The sequence below is a fragment of the Lissotriton vulgaris genome, chromosome 1_1 (assembly GCF_964263255.1).
Source record: "Lissotriton vulgaris chromosome 1_1, aLisVul1.2, whole genome shotgun sequence".
In the NCBI taxonomy this organism is placed as follows: Eukaryota; Metazoa; Chordata; class Amphibia; order Caudata; family Salamandridae; genus Lissotriton; species Lissotriton vulgaris.
In genome coordinates, this window is record NC_141685.1 from 1353030038 (window position 1) to 1353044293 (window position 14256).

Sequence of the window (14256 nt, forward strand, 5' to 3'; positions counted from 1 at the left end):
ACAGATGACCCCCGTCACGTTTTGGGCGACCAGCGACACTGGAACTTTCGGACTCTTGCAGTCCGGTTTATTTTGCCAGCGTTTGTTGGACTGGCTGGAAGCCCGCCATCGAAGCCGAGGAGAAAAGCGAGCAGTTTTGGAATTGATAATTTCATGCTGGGTAGAACACATTGCGGTTCATCCCCTGCTTCAATGACTCTTTGGTGTTCGTGGCTGTGACGGTATTGGGGGACCGGAGGAGGCACCGGATGACTGGCACACCAAAGCGGTATTTCCACTACAGCATACTCCAGAAGCTCATGCTGTTCCCTGCCCCGCCGCCTTTGACATTTCACCATTATTGGTAACATTCCTGCACCTAGGCTCCAGGCACCACTGAGTTGCATCCTGGGATCTGTAGTTTTGCACCACAAGCGGGACTACACAGGTGTGGGTACTTACCCTAGGGGCGGAGCTGGCTTGCATCAGCAGGCGTTTAAAGGAGGGACTCACCTGCAGCATGACACCTCGCTGGTAGGACGCTTTGGGCGCTGAGGAAGGCAGAATCGCTGCCGAAATGCATTCGCATCTGTGCCATTAAAACCAGTGTTTCCACCGTTTCCTCCTGGGTCGCTGTGTTTCTTTCGTCTGGAAGAATCTGTGGGCACATATTACAGCGCTATCCAGAGGCGCTTATACAGATGACCCCCGTCACGTTTTGGGCGACCAGCGACACTGGAACTTTCGGACTCTTGCAGTCCGGTTTATTTTGCCAGCGTTTGTTGGACTGGCTGGAAGCCCGCCATCGAAGCCGAGGAGAAAAGCGAGCAGTTTTGGAATTGATAATTTCATGCTGGGTAGAACACATTGCGGTTCATCCCCTGCTTCAATGACTCTTTGGTGTTCGTGGCTGTGACGGTATTGGGGGACCGGAGGAGGCACCGGATGACTGGCACACCAAAGCGGTATTTCCACTACAGCATACTCCAGAAGCTCATGCTGTTCCCTGCCCCGCCGCCTTTGACATTTCACCATTATTGGTAACATTCCTGCACCTAGGCTCCAGGCACCACTGAGTTGCATCCTGGGATCTGTAGTTTTGCACCACAAGCGGGACTACACAGGTGTGGGTACTTACCCTAGGGGCGGAGCTGGCTTGCATCAGCAGGCGTTTAAAGGAGGGACTCACCTGCAGCATGACACCTCGCTGGTAGGACGCTTTGGGCGCTGAGGAAGGCAGAATCGCTGCCGAAATGCATTCGCATCTGTGCCATTAAAACCAGTGTTTCCACCGTTTCCTCCTGGGTCGCTGTGTTTCTTTCGTCTGGAAGAATCTGTGGGCACATATTACAGCGCTATCCAGAGGCGCTTATACAGATGACCCCCGTCACGTTTTGGGCGACCAGCGACACTGGAACTTTCGGACTCTTGCAGTCCGGTTTATTTTGCCAGCGTTTGTTGGACTGGCTGGAAGCCCGCCATCGAAGCCGAGGAGAAAAGCGAGCAGTTTTGGAATTGATAATTTCATGCTGGGTAGAACACATTGCGGTTCATCCCCTGCTTCAATGACTCTTTGGTGTTCGTGGCTGTGACGGTATTGGGGGACCGGAGGAGGCACCGGATGACTGGCACACCAAAGCGGTATTTCCACTACAGCATACTCCAGAAGCTCATGCTGTTCCCTGCCCCGCCGCCTTTGACATTTCACCATTATTGGTAACATTCCTGCACCTAGGCTCCAGGCACCACTGAGTTGCATCCTGGGATCTGTAGTTTTGCACCACAAGCGGGACTACACAGGTGTGGGTACTTACCCTAGGGGCGGAGCTGGCTTGCATCAGCAGGCGTTTAAAGGAGGGACTCACCTGCAGCATGACACCTCGCTGGTAGGACGCTTTGGGCGCTGAGGAAGGCAGAATCGCTGCCGAAATGCATTCGCATCTGTGCCATTAAAACCAGTGTTTCCACCGTTTCCTCCTGGGTCGCTGTGTTTCTTTCGTCTGGAAGAATCTGTGGGCACATATTACAGCGCTATCCAGAGGCGCTTATACAGATGACCCCCGTCACGTTTTGGGCGACCAGCGACACTGGAACTTTCGGACTCTTGCAGTCCGGTTTATTTTGCCAGCGTTTGTTGGACTGGCTGGAAGCCCGCCATCGAAGCCGAGGAGAAAAGCGAGCAGTTTTGGAATTGATAATTTCATGCTGGGTAGAACACATTGCGGTTCATCCCCTGCTTCAATGACTCTTTGGTGTTCGTGGCTGTGACGGTATTGGGGGACCGGAGGAGGCACCGGATGACTGGCACACCAAAGCGGTATTTCCACTACAGCATACTCCAGAAGCTCATGCTGTTCCCTGCCCCGCCGCCTTTGACATTTCACCATTATTGGTAACATTCCTGCACCTAGGCTCCAGGCACCACTGAGTTGCATCCTGGGATCTGTAGTTTTGCACCACAAGCGGGACTACACAGGTGTGGGTACTTACCCTAGGGGCGGAGCTGGCTTGCATCAGCAGGCGTTTAAAGGAGGGACTCACCTGCAGCATGACACCTCGCTGGTAGGACGCTTTGGGCGCTGAGGAAGGCAGAATCGCTGCCGAAATGCATTCGCATCTGTGCCATTAAAACCAGTGTTTCCACCGTTTCCTCCTGGGTCGCTGTGTTTCTTTCGTCTGGAAGAATCTGTGGGCACATATTACAGCGCTATCCAGAGGCGCTTATACAGATGACCCCCGTCACGTTTTGGGCGACCAGCGACACTGGAACTTTCGGACTCTTGCAGTCCGGTTTATTTTGCCAGCGTTTGTTGGACTGGCTGGAAGCCCGCCATCGAAGCCGAGGAGAAAAGCGAGCAGTTTTGGAATTGATAATTTCATGCTGGGTAGAACACATTGCGGTTCATCCCCTGCTTCAATGACTCTTTGGTGTTCGTGGCTGTGACGGTATTGGGGGACCGGAGGAGGCACCGGATGACTGGCACACCAAAGCGGTATTTCCACTACAGCATACTCCAGAAGCTCATGCTGTTCCCTGCCCCGCCGCCTTTGACATTTCACCATTATTGGTAACATTCCTGCACCTAGGCTCCAGGCACCACTGAGTTGCATCCTGGGATCTGTAGTTTTGCACCACAAGCGGGACTACACAGGTGTGGGTACTTACCCTAGGGGCGGAGCTGGCTTGCATCAGCAGGCGTTTAAAGGAGGGACTCACCTGCAGCATGACACCTCGCTGGTAGGACGCTTTGGGCGCTGAGGAAGGCAGAATCGCTGCCGAAATGCATTCGCATCTGTGCCATTAAAACCAGTGTTTCCACCGTTTCCTCCTGGGTCGCTGTGTTTCTTTCGTCTGGAAGAATCTGTGGGCACATATTACAGCGCTATCCAGAGGCGCTTATACAGATGACCCCCGTCACGTTTTGGGCGACCAGCGACACTGGAACTTTCGGACTCTTGCAGTCCGGTTTATTTTGCCAGCGTTTGTTGGACTGGCTGGAAGCCCGCCATCGAAGCCGAGGAGAAAAGCGAGCAGTTTTGGAATTGATAATTTCATGCTGGGTAGAACACATTGCGGTTCATCCCCTGCTTCAATGACTCTTTGGTGTTCGTGGCTGTGACGGTATTGGGGGACCGGAGGAGGCACCGGATGACTGGCACACCAAAGCGGTATTTCCACTACAGCATACTCCAGAAGCTCATGCTGTTCCCTGCCCCGCCGCCTTTGACATTTCACCATTATTGGTAACATTCCTGCACCTAGGCTCCAGGCACCACTGAGTTGCATCCTGGGATCTGTAGTTTTGCACCACAAGCGGGACTACACAGGTGTGGGTACTTACCCTAGGGGCGGAGCTGGCTTGCATCAGCAGGCGTTTAAAGGAGGGACTCACCTGCAGCATGACACCTCGCTGGTAGGACGCTTTGGGCGCTGAGGAAGGCAGAATCGCTGCCGAAATGCATTCGCATCTGTGCCATTAAAACCAGTGTTTCCACCGTTTCCTCCTGGGTCGCTGTGTTTCTTTCGTCTGGAAGAATCTGTGGGCACATATTACAGCGCTATCCAGAGGCGCTTATACAGATGACCCCCGTCACGTTTTGGGCGACCAGCGACACTGGAACTTTCGGACTCTTGCAGTCCGGTTTATTTTGCCAGCGTTTGTTGGACTGGCTGGAAGCCCGCCATCGAAGCCGAGGAGAAAAGCGAGCAGTTTTGGAATTGATAATTTCATGCTGGGTAGAACACATTGCGGTTCATCCCCTGCTTCAATGACTCTTTGGTGTTCGTGGCTGTGACGGTATTGGGGGACCGGAGGAGGCACCGGATGACTGGCACACCAAAGCGGTATTTCCACTACAGCATACTCCAGAAGCTCATGCTGTTCCCTGCCCCGCCGCCTTTGACATTTCACCATTATTGGTAACATTCCTGCACCTAGGCTCCAGGCACCACTGAGTTGCATCCTGGGATCTGTAGTTTTGCACCACAAGCGGGACTACACAGGTGTGGGTACTTACCCTAGGGGCGGAGCTGGCTTGCATCAGCAGGCGTTTAAAGGAGGGACTCACCTGCAGCATGACACCTCGCTGGTAGGACGCTTTGGGCGCTGAGGAAGGCAGAATCGCTGCCGAAATGCATTCGCATCTGTGCCATTAAAACCAGTGTTTCCACCGTTTCCTCCTGGGTCGCTGTGTTTCTTTCGTCTGGAAGAATCTGTGGGCACATATATATATATATATATATATATATATATATATATATATATATAATTGTTCTTGATTGGGTTTACCCTCGTGGTTGGGTCTGTAATCCTCCGGCACTGCAGTGTATCATTATGGCTGAATACTTTTATGAGGAGGAATAATTTGAGGAAACCCTCTGGGTCCTTGAATCAAGATGTTGTGGAGGCATTTGATGCAGGGGTACAGCATTTTGTAAATAAAGCCCTGGTGAGAGCCTTACAGCCTTTAAAACGACACCTTTGCAGTTATGCCCAACAGCAAGGCTGGCTCCCCACCCCTGGCATTCAACCTGGACCTAGTGGGAAAGGTACCAAAAACCCACACGCTGTCAATTTTGCCAAACTGGCCAAGGCCATGCCAAGTGACCATGACTATAATGTCCCCCCTCCTGAGGCGGCACCTACTGAATCTCACCATGCTGATGATGAGGAAAGCTCCTCATGCCATACGTCAGATCAAGAGGAGGTCCCTAGACCCTCTAAGCGCTCAAAAAAGGAGCGGCACATGGACATCCCTCACCAGCCCAAACTGCCCACATTCAAACCGGCAGAGATTGTCCACCCAAACTCCACGGCTTGGTTGCCACCTCAGGAGGTGACAGATTATGTCCAATCCCACCTTCAACAAGCGTACGAAAAGGATGTCAGGGTATGGCTGCGATCCGAGTGCCCAAGGCCAGACCTTCTGGGTAAGGTGGCAGAGACTCAGAGGTAGATCCATCTATGCTGACATATTTAGGTTTAAATCTTTTTATTGGTACAACAATATTGCAATAAAACATTACAATGCCATTGGTTTAAAAGCATACGTGTAGGCCAACAATATGGCAAGAAAGGAAACAAACCCCCAACTCCTACCCACCCCCCGGTCCCCTCCCTGACCCTCCCCCAGCCCCTCACCCTTGGTACCACCTTCCGCCCCCCCCACCCCTTCAAACAACAAGGGGGAAGAGCAAGTAGCCACCTAGTATCTTTATATCTGTGCGGGATGAGCCTGGTCCCGTGTCAACGCAGGGAGATGTAGTAATCGCATATATCTGGGACATGTGAGCTCTCGAAAGTTGGCACCTAACAAAGTCATGAAGGGACGCCACAAATCTGCAAAGGAAGTTCCATCCCTATTACGGGCCATACCCTGTGTAGCCACCCGTGGAACGTGGGAATGCTCTCCGTGCCCCAGTGAGACAAAATATTCTGCAAGGCTGCGCCTAAAGCAATACCCATCTGCCTACCTCTGCGGGACCGGAGGGGGAAAGTAAGCACGTTGGGTAGGCTCATGAGGATATACGCAGGGAAGCGCGGTATTTGCGTATTAAAGTGTTGGTCTATCTCATCAAGAATTTGCTCCCAATATAGCGTGAGTTTTGGGAATTCCCACAACAAATGTGTCAGTGTGACTTTGGTCTCACAGCCCCTCCAGCAACTCGGGGAACGGTCAGGGTAGATCGTATGTAGTCTGGAAGGGGTAAGGTACCAATAAGTTGCTATCTTAGTGGTTGTTTCTAGGCTGGAGACATTGCGAGCAGAGTGTCTGGATCTGTAAAGAATTTCCCCCCATTCTTTCTGCAATAATGAGCGTCCCAATTCTGCCTCCCACTGCCCCGCTGACTTAGTCAACTGTTCCGGGGGTCTCAGAAGATGGTAAAGCTCTGTGATGAGGCGCTTACTTGACTTTTTAGTGTGTAATCACTTCTCATATGGGGTGAGTGTCCTTTGTCCCCCTCGTGTATGGATGGGTGCATAACCCAGTGGCGTATCTGCTGAAAATGAGATCGCTCTGTCTCTGGGAATTGAAAATCAGAGCGAAAGTCTTCAAAACTCAGGGGACCCTCTATGTCAAAAAAGTGGCCAATAGATCTGTACCCTTCCTCTGTCCAGCGCTTGAAGGCCACCAGATCCAGACCGGGGGTGAACTCAGGATTGTTAGTTATAGTTGTGATTGGAGACGGAAATGTGGTGAGGCCGCAACAAACAGCTGTCACATCCCAAGCCTTCAGGGTCGCCTTGGTGACCAGTGACCCATAGAGCCCTGTTGGGCATTGGGTTTTGCGCATAAAAGGAATTCTACATAGGGGCTGGCCTGCCAGGGCTCATTCCATAAAGAGTCAATGCTTTTAAGACTCTTTCTGGGACCATTCCAATAAAATCCGTAGCTGGACGGCCCGATAATGTTGCTTGATATTGGGAATCCCAAGACGGCCTTCCCCTGGGGGTCTATAACTTAGGCCCCTGTTCATCCTGGGCTTTTTGTCCGCCCAGACGAATGAGAGAAACTCACGCTGGAGAAACCCTAGCATACCAGGGGGAGGCTCTGCCGGAAGCGTTTGGAAGAGATATAGTGTTTTCGGGAGCACATTAATTTTAAGCGCTGCCACACAACCCAGCCACAAAAGGCCAAATAGGCGCCAGCGTTGAAGGTCTCAGCCATTATACCAGGAGATGATTGTAATTCAAGAAGACTATATCCCGAACCGAAGTTGCCAATTTTAGTCTCCGGTATGGTATAACCTACGTGTCACAACGGATTGGTCATATCTGGTGGAGGTCGTCTCTGGTGGAAGGCTGCAAGGAGAACCCCAAGGCCTGCGATTTGGATACATTGACCTGAAAGCCAGAGGCTGCCAAAAACGCCTCCAATTCCGCAAGAAAGGCTGGAACCAATGTCCTGGGGGCTTCCAGTTTGGCAATAATATAATCCGCGTACAGACTTATTGTGTGGCGTTCTCCCTCAAATTAAATCCCGGTAATCTGGGGATTCTCCCGCACCCTTTGAGCCAAAGGCTCCATGTATAGGGCGAGAGCGGGCAGCCCTGCCTTGTTTCTCGTGTTATAGGAAACGACTCAGAGGTGTGTCCATTCACCCCGACAATGGCAGACGAGCGGCTGTAGCCACAGAACACCCATTTGCAGAATCGGTCTCCAACCCCGAAACCCCACAGGGTAGCCTCCAGGAATGGCCAGTGCACCCAGTCAAGCGCTTTTTCAGCGTCGATAGACAACATCACTCACTCAATGGACTGTCGGTGGGATTTGTCCAGGAGATGGAGTAATCTCCATGTATTATCACTGAATTGTCTGTTTGCGACAAACCCAGCTTCGTCTGGGTCTATCAGACCTGGCATCAGTGGACCTAGCCTGGCTGCTAGAATCCCTGTGAAGAGTTTCAAGTCGGTATTCAGCAAGGAGATTGGTCGGTAGGAGGCACATAATCGGCCATCCTTACCGGGTTTAGGAAGGACCACCACCGAGGAGCATTGTAGGCAGGATATCAGAGGTATCCCCGATTGCATTAAAAAGTCGCGTTAATACCGGAGCTAAAAGAGTCTTATAAAAAAATAGTGGTAAATCCGTCAGCCCCGGGGATTTTTGGTGTTTAAGTCTGGCTATGGCTGAGATAACCTCCTCTGTGCGGATCGGGCTATCCAAAGAGGAGGCCTGATCCGGTGACAGCCGGGAGTGGGTTAGCCCCCGGAGGTAGTCGAGAGAGTCTTGTTCGGGCAGTTGCTGTTCAGTGTACAGGTCAGCGTAAAAGTCCCGAAATGCCCGGGAGATATCCACGTCTCGAGTGAGTTCAGTGCCCCGGCATCGCAAATCGTCTGTATCGGAGCCAACGGGCGCGTAGTTTATGGGCCAACAGGTGACACATTCTATCCCCCCCGATGTAGAATGAGTGCTTTAAATGGAGGGCAGGGTAGTCCGCTCTGTCGAGATCAAGGCTAGGCAACTGCAACCTAACTGCCTCCAACTGCCGCCACACTCGCGGCGCACCGGTCCGCTTATGAATGCCTTCCAATTTCGACATCTGTCTGGAGAGTTCCTCCCTCTTTCCCCAGCAAATTCTATGGTCCGCTGAGGACACAGCTCCCCTTTACCACGAGTTTAAGTGTTTCCCATAAGGTCCCTATCGAGGTGTCCGGCGTATCGTTGATTACTAAGAATTCCTCCAGGGTCTTGATGAGGCGCTGCACAACCTCTGTGCGGTGGAGAAGAGTATTGCGCAGCCGCCAAGAGTATGGTGGTCTATCTATGGGATGGAGAGCTAGCATTAGTGTCAAGGCTGCGTGGTCTGACAGAGCGCGAGGCTCTATGTCTGAGCAATGCGCCAGCAGGAACAGAGATTGGGAACCTATGAAGTAATCTATCCTGCGTAGGTCTTGCGGGCATGGGAGTAAAATCTAAAGTCAGTTTCGCATGGGTAAAGAGCGCACCAAATGTCAACCAAACCTAGATCTTGTAGGTATTCCCTCCCGCTCTCAGGCAGTGCCCCAGTTTGGCCTTGTCTCTGAGAAGAACAGTCAAGCTGATTATTAGACACGGTGTTAATGGCTCCCCCTAACACCAATTGCTGGTCTGGAGAAGTCGTGAGGTCTGTGACCGCTCTATGAAGGAACCCTCCAGGCCTTCACTGGGTACATAAATAGTGGCTAATGTGAAGGTGTACGCTCTGACAGAAACAGAAAAGGCGAAAAGCCATCCCCTGATCTCAGAGACCCATGCTCCTATTTTCTCCTTAAAGGTGCGAGAGAGCAGGATAGCGACTCCAGCCCTTTTGGAGGGGAGAGCAGAGAAGTATTGCAATGGGAAGGCTTTGGATCAGAGTCTGTGAGTGTCCCTAGCCAAAAGGTGTGTCTCTGGGAGTAGACAAAAGGTGAGTACTCGAGTTCTCCAGGTAGGATGAGACAGCCCTTCTCTTGTTAGGACTGTTGAGCCCTTTCACATTTAGGGTTAGAACTTTAATAGTCCAGTTGCAGACATGAGGAGTCTCGCCACATGAGCAATCTTAGTGGGTTTAGGAGCAAGACTGACCCAGGTGTGCTGCCTTTAGTAGGGCCCAATGCAATAGTAAGAATGGGAGGAGTCCCATAAGAAAAAAGATACCTCAAACAGAAGCAAACATGCAAAACAAGAAGAAAGTCATGTAGTAAATCAATGTCCGGAGCTATCAACTCCTGGAGAAAAAGATGTTGGATACCAGCGGCCTGCTACCTCCCTGCTCCCCCCAAACGCAGGCCCTAGTTTAGAGCAGTGAGTCCCTGGAGAAGGAGAGGAGGAGCATACCAATAGTCGCAAGTATAGTTCTGCAACCAATGAGGGCTACTCCCCTGAGGCCAAGGCCAAGGACGCTAGGACCGCCTGTCTTTCCTTGGCCCTGGTGTCCAAGTCGGGTCGCGAAAAAGGGCTTGGGGGTTTGGTGGTGGTGTAGCCGTGACCACTGCGGCGTTGTCTGCATGAGCTGCTTTGTTGCGGCTAATTGGTTGAGGGTTCATCAATACCCAGCAATTTGCAGGCCAATGTGAGGGAGCGTATCTGCTTGAATCCCCCCGGAAAGGTGAAGACAAAACGAAAAGGATGCCCCCAAGAGTAAGAGATGCCATTCGCCCGGAGATGTGAGGTAATGGGATGGAAAGCTTTGCGCTTCACAAGAGTAGACACAGCCAAGTCCTGATAGAGTGCCGCCTTCTGGCCCTTATATTGGAAAGCGGGGTTAACCCTGGCCACTCGGAGTATGCTTTCTTTTAATTGGTAATCATGCACACATGTCAGGATGTCCCCAGGGGGAGCCAGGGCAGCCCTCCGGTGGCCAACTCTATGGGTGCGGTTGAGCCTGACCAGGAAGTCCTGATCCTTGCCCAGGAGCAAGCGGAAGAGACCAGCCACCAAAGTTTAAACATCAGGGTCATCTGTGTCAAATGCCAAGCCTCGGATGCAGATGTTATTGCGCCGGGATCTGTTCTCGAAGTCCTCCGTGTGAACCTAAAAGTCAATGTTTTGTTCCTGCAGCTTGAGGATTTCCTGCTGAAGGCTCTCCAGCTCTTTCTCGTGACCCATGTCCCGTTCTTCCAGAATGTTAACCCTCTCTCCCAGGGAGTCACATCCTGAGGCACCTCCCGCAGGTTGGCCGAGAGGTTGCGCTTCATGGCAGACAAATCTTCATGGAGGGAGAAGAAGAGGGACTCAAAAAATGAGCGGCTGATTGGCGCCTCAGCACCATTCATGCCCTTAGACTCCTCTCTGGCCTTTGAGGCTGCTTGGCCCTCAGGCTGTGTGCTTAATGACTTGAGCAGCAGATCCTTCTCTGAGCGGTCTTTCTGGCCTTTTGGGGCCACCATCTCGACCAGCGGTGCTCTCTGACTGGGATAGATGCTGCTGTCCCCTGCTCCCTCTGCCGCAATCCCTGGGCCCCTCTGGCCTGCATGCTTACTCCCTCCGCGGGGAACTCTACGACCTCCTACTAATGGGCCCGGACTCCAGCAAATGGTACGGATCTTCCAGCCTGCAGATTCAGGCCTGTGCATCTAGGAAGAAGGTTCTAGGTTCCAGAAGCCCCATCAGGGGACGCCTCCGTAAGGCGCAATCTCTGTTGTTGGTCTCCCAGCCCAAGCGAGACGTAGCTCTAACCGGGGCACCTCAGGCACGTGTCCGGGCCTACCAAAGGCTCACACTGGCTCCCCCCGCACTTGCACAGAGTGGAACACAAGTGCTACAAGGCCTCCAGTAGGGGGGACCGCAGTCGTTCCGTCCCTGCACTATCTTCCAGCCAGCTCACACCCCAAGCGTGTTGACTAACCAGGGGGAATCCCACTTAGTTGGCTAAACAAAGTCAGCAGAGCTCCCTCACTCCTCGCCGGCGCTTCCATGGCCATGGCGGGCAGTCCTCACTCTCACTGGCGCAGTAGGGTTGTGGCCCGCTGCCGCCAATCACTCTGCTTCTACAGTGGCGTGGCCGCTGCATCTTGCCTCATGCTTGGAATACTCACCCTCCTTCACCGCATAGCTGGCCTCGGGTGCCACAGAGCTGCACCTCAGAGCGCTGCCACAAACTGATGAGGTCCGCCGCAGCACTGGGCCTCTGTACACTGCACCTCTGAGGGCCCTACAAAGTAGCCGCCATTGTTCGCACCGGGGGGGGGGGGGGTGTCTTCCTTCGCCGGCACAATGAGGTTATGAGCCGCCGCCCCCTGCCTCCTTGCTATACGATGGGTGCAATTATTGCCTCTCACCACCTGCTGAGGGGATGCAACATGTCTTCAGCCTGGATGGTCCGGATTTTCCCTGGGGGTTTTATTTTTTATTTGTTTGTTTATTTGCAAAGTTTTATATAGCGCTGGCTAGACCCAGAGGTGTCAGAGCGCTTTACATAAGGATCAGCATGTTACAGGTTACATAGATCAGTAAAATCAAAGAATCACAGAGAGAGGAGGGGGAGGGAAGGAAACACAGACAAGGAGATGAGGAAAACAATGTCAGATGATCGGCTGGGTAGGTGACGGCCACGGGGGTGAACCAGAGCCAGACTCCTCTATTGCTGCCTAGGACAGCTCCACCGGGCATTGGCCAAGGTTGCTCAGGCTCTGTGGTAGGTACAAACAGTTTAGATATCCGCCTAGCCATCAAACAGTTTAGATATCTGCCTAGCCATCAGAACGGCGACACCAACCTTGAAGACCTCAGCCATGATGGGCCTGTGTTAGTTGGAGCAGCCATGGCTTTGCGTTGTTCAGCAACTCTGGCTCAGCTCCTCCCGGGGCCTTCGTCTGCGGGGTTTCGCTGTAGGGGGCCTCTGCTGATCACCACAGGCACTTGTCTCTCGCCTGCTGCGGGAGCTCAAAAGCGTCTCTGAGCCGCACCTCATCTGCTATCATCTACACGTGCCCTCTGGCAGCCTGCGCGGCCTCTAATGGAGTCTCCACATCACCCGTTGCTCCGCCATGGCCGACTGCGTATCACGTTGCGACAGCCCCGGGCAGTTGCCCACCACGCTAGTCCGACTCTTGCCGATAGTTCCCTCTTCTGCCACGCGACCCCCCGGGGGGGGGGGGGGGTCTCCAACTACAGAGGGGCCTCCTCCGTCACTGATTCAGCAGAGATGCACCAGGCGGGAGCGGAGAGTCGCAGAGATGCGCCATACCAGGTCGCCATCTAGGCCACGCCCCTATGCTGACATATTTTTAAAAGTACTCTAAAGATCCTATGAAGGGTATAGACCAGGCATGGCGATCATGCCAAGACAAACTTCTAGACATTACGGGTTCTTTGACCAAGATTTTGGAGTTGGGCTTTAAGGCCAAGGAGTCTGCTATGGCTATTGATCCTGAGGAGCTACTTAGATGGGCTCAACGGGCGGTTTGCCAGTTAGGAAACGTAAATTGCGCAATGTCCAGTAAGAGAAGATGCTCTATTCTGCTGAAGCTGGACCCCCAAGTTGGCTGAACTTTCTTCTTCAGGATCTGGCCCCTTAGCTCAGGGCCTTCTCTTTGGTCAGCCCTTCCTCAAAGAGCTCACCAAATTTGTTGCCACATTCAGTGGGATGGATAAGGTACAGGGATCCCTAATACGTGCCTTCTGACCGGTTTTCGGCAGGGCCGGGCGATAACACGGGCGGTCGTTCGGCTGAGGTTATAATCAGAGCTTGGGTTCTAGAGACAGTGCAGGGTTACAAGTTAGAGCTGTACTGCTCCCCCCGCCAAAGTTCTCCTCCCCCCACAGATGTCTTTTTCCTGACAAGAGCAGGACTTCATCTCAGCCAAAATATTATCTCTGCTTAAGAAAGGGGCCATAGTAGTCACAGACCCTCACCCCAGAGGGTTTATCAGCAGTATCTTCTTAGTCAAGAAGAAAGGGGGTGTATCCAGACTTGTGTTTTAACCTCAAAGACTTCAACAGATGGGTAGTCATCGATATTTCAAGATGAAGGGCATCCATCTTCTTCGCGATCTTCTCCAAGAAGGGGATTGGATGTCCGTTTGGAGCTCAAGGACGCATACTTGTCCGTCCCCATCTTCGCGCCACATCGGCACTTCCTACAGTTCCGCTGGCAAGGAGTTTTCTGTGAATATAAGGTTCTCCCCTTTGGTCTTTCATCGGCACAGTGGAACTTCACGAAACCCCTTCACCCAGTGGTAGAGTCATTGAGAGCTCAAGGAGTTTGTCTAATCATCTACTTAGACAACATCATTATCATGGTACGTTGCCCACAACTAGTAGTGGCCCATCTCGACTGGGCAATCAGCTTCTTGCAGTGTCTGGGGTTCATTGTGAACTCACAGAAGTCGAATCTGACTCAGGCGCAGTCAATAGAGTTTTTAGGATTTCAGATCGAGTTCTGTCTCTGCCAGCTACAGGTAAGATCAATCAAGAGAGAGTGGAGATTGATTCTGTACAAGCAGATTGTATTATTGAGATCAGCAGCCCGAGTGGTTGGTCTTCTGGCCTCTTCGTAACAAGCGATCTTCCTGGGCCCCCTTCACTATCGGGCACTTCAAAGATTAAAAATTCTGCATCTCCGGAAATGCCTCGGGTATGCAGAACAGTTCCCTCTTTCGAAGGAGGATAGGTTGGAGATGCTGTGGTGGTTAGACCTCATGGAGGCTTGGAACGGCAGAGCCATCTTTGGTTCCACTCCGGAGGTAGTGATCAAGTTGGATGCCAGCCGTTGCGGTTGGGGACCCCTTGCGGACAGATCTCCACTGGGGTATGCTGGTCCTAGGTGGAACTCTCTTTACATATCAAGTGTCTGGAGCTTCTAGTGGTACAA